This window comes from Jaculus jaculus, chromosome X (assembly GCF_020740685.1).
Source record: "Jaculus jaculus isolate mJacJac1 chromosome X, mJacJac1.mat.Y.cur, whole genome shotgun sequence".
NCBI lineage: Eukaryota > Metazoa > Chordata > Mammalia > Rodentia > Dipodidae > Jaculus > Jaculus jaculus.
Genome location: NC_059125.1, coordinates 4424983 through 4427691, shown reverse-complemented (window position 1 = coordinate 4427691; position 2709 = coordinate 4424983). Strand labels below are relative to the sequence as shown.

General features: G+C 44.5%; 1 pseudogene; it reads left to right on the top strand.

Annotated features, from left to right (window-relative positions):
- The first annotated feature begins 206 nt into the window (after nt 1–206).
- Nucleotides 207–1545, top strand: LOC123456721 (annotated as a pseudogene).
- The last annotated feature ends 1164 nt before the right edge of the window (nt 1546–2709 follow it).

The following is a 2709-nucleotide window of genomic DNA, read 5'->3' as shown; positions in this document are numbered from 1 at the left end:
CCCGCTAAGCCATTTCCCCAGCCCAAAATATTTTTTTAAGTTTAAAAAATAAACTAAGTTTTCAAACTTTTAGGTGTGATAGCAAGGACAGGAAACAGGGGCAAGAAGTTCCTTGCAGGAATAAAACAAGGAAGGGACAGGGCTTGTGAAGGACATGTTTAGCATGGGCTAAGTTGCATACCAGCTCAAGCTGACTCTGTGGGCAAGGTCTTCTCAGGGGTGGCTTCCCTGGAGCCGAGGCAACCTGGTCTTTTCCTCCATCTCTGGAGGAACCTGAGGACAGAAGCCTCAGATGAAAGTAACTCTTATGAATCAGGAAAAACTGGCCAAACTGTAGGCACAAGTGGCCATTGTTGGGAAAGACACTGCTAACAGAAAGAAGGTGGTTTGTAGAAAATCTACTACAGATGATTTTTTAAAATAATAAAATAGGGGGCTGGAGAGATGGCATAGCGGATAAGTGCTTGCCTGTAAGCCTAAGGACCCCAGTTCGAGGCTGGATTCCCCAGGACCCACGTTAGCCAGATGCACAAGGGGGCGCACGCATCTGGAGTTCATTTGCAGTGGCCGGAAGCCCTGGCGTGCCCATTCTCTCTCTCTCTCTATCTGCCTCTTTCTCTCTCTGTCACTCTTAAATAAATAAATAAATAAAAATAAAATCTTTAGTTGTCCTTAAAGAAGTTAGGGGTAAGCAATATCTCTGCTATGGAAGAGGTGAATATGTTTACAAACCAAAGACCAGTGATCCACTTTATCAACCCTGAAATTGAGACGTCTCTGGCAGCAAACACATTCACCATTACAGGACAAGCTGACCCAAAGCAGCTGACAGAAATGCTCCCCAGCATCCTAAACCAGCTTGGTACAGACTGACTAGTTTAAGGAGACTGGCTGAGGCTCCGTCCAAACAATCTGTACATGGAAAGGCACCACTTGCTACTGAGGAGGAGGATGAGGAAGTTCTGGATCTTTCTTTCTTTCTTTCTTTCTTTCTTTCTTTCTTTCTTTCTCTCTCTCTCTCTCTCTCTCTCTCTCTCTCTCTCTCTCTCTCTCTCTCTCTTTCTTTCTTTCTTTCTTTCTTTCTGTTATTTGAGGCAGGGTGTCACTGTAGCTCATGCTGACCTAGAATTCACTCTGTAGTCTCCGGGTGGCCTCGAACTCACGGCCACAATCCTCTTACCACTGCCTCCCGCATGCTGGAATTAAAGGCGTGCGCCACCATGCCCTGCAAAGTTCCAGATCTTGTGCAGACTTTTTTTTTTTTGTTTTGTTTTTAATTTTTTAATTTATTTATTTGAGAGCGACAGACACAGAGAGAAAGACAGATAGAGGGGGAGAGAGAGAATGGGTGTGCCAGGGCTTCCGGCCTCTGTAAAGGAACTCCAGACACGTGCGCCCCCTTGTGCATCTGGCTAACGTGGGACCTGGGGAGCCGAGCCTCGAACCGGGGTCCTTAGGCTTCACAGGCAAGCGCTTAACCGCTAAGCCATCTCTCCAGCCCTTGTGGAGACTTTTTATGAGGCTTCTAAGAATGAGACAAACTGAACTGAGTCAACTTCTAAAGAAGGAAATACTGAAAAGTTTACTGGAAGCTGCTATTCTATACTATGACTGTCTTTTAACATTCTTTTGTTTATGGCTCTGACAAAATCTAGACCTCTAAAATTTTTAAAATATTTTTAAAGATTTATTTATTAGAGACAGAGGGAGAGAGAGAGAAAGATGGGCACGCCAGGGCCTCTAGCCACTGCCAATGATTTCCAGATGCATGTGCCACCATGTGCATCTGGCTTACGTGGGACCTGGAGAATCGAACCTGGGTCCTTAGGCTTCACAGGCATGCGCCTTAACTGCTAAGCCATCTCTCCAGCCTGACCTCTAATATTTTTAAGGCCAAGCCCCTTAGACACTTGCAGCTATTTTTGGCTTTGACTTATATGTTATCACATCAAATGTTGACATGTAATATGTAAACGGTTTCCTCTAAAAGGACTGGAAACAGCCTCTCCATTCCATAGTCTTGTCTGCACAACTGCTTGTTTAACAAACCTTTTCATTTGACTGCAAAGGTACACTTCAGTTAACCAACAAAGCCAGTGTCACTTGTGAAGCATGAATGAAGTTTACTAGTAATTGTTAAGTATGGTCTACAGTAATGGTTTGAGAAAAATATTACCGGATCACTGAAACTGATGACCTGCCTCCTTGAAATTGCTTAAGTTTTCTAGTGAGTAGTGATTTACATGATCAATCTGTGTCTCATCTCTGGGGGAACAGTGTGGCCCAGGGAAGGATTTGACTGGCTCCCTTTCCTCTACTCCATGCCAACTCTCTGACCTTGAGCAGTCATTATATTTGAAGGTCATTTCCAGTTTAGAGAAAACTGAATACAAGCCAGGCAAGCAGAGTCAGTCACAGAAGATACATAGCATTTGGCCACAGATTCAAAGGCATGCTAAAGCTTCAGCATCCATGAAATGGGGACTCAGCAGCTCTGAGCCTGGCATGGCGTGGGCACACCTATGATCCCAGCATTAAGGAGATAAAGGCAAGAGGATCAGCATTTCAAGGCCAGGGCTGGAGACACGGTTCATCAGTTAAACTAGCATGCAACAACTGCCACTTCAATTCCCCAGTGCCCATGTAAAGCCACTCACAAAAAGTGACACATGCTTCTTTAATAGGACAGAGAAAACACTAATCATTAAA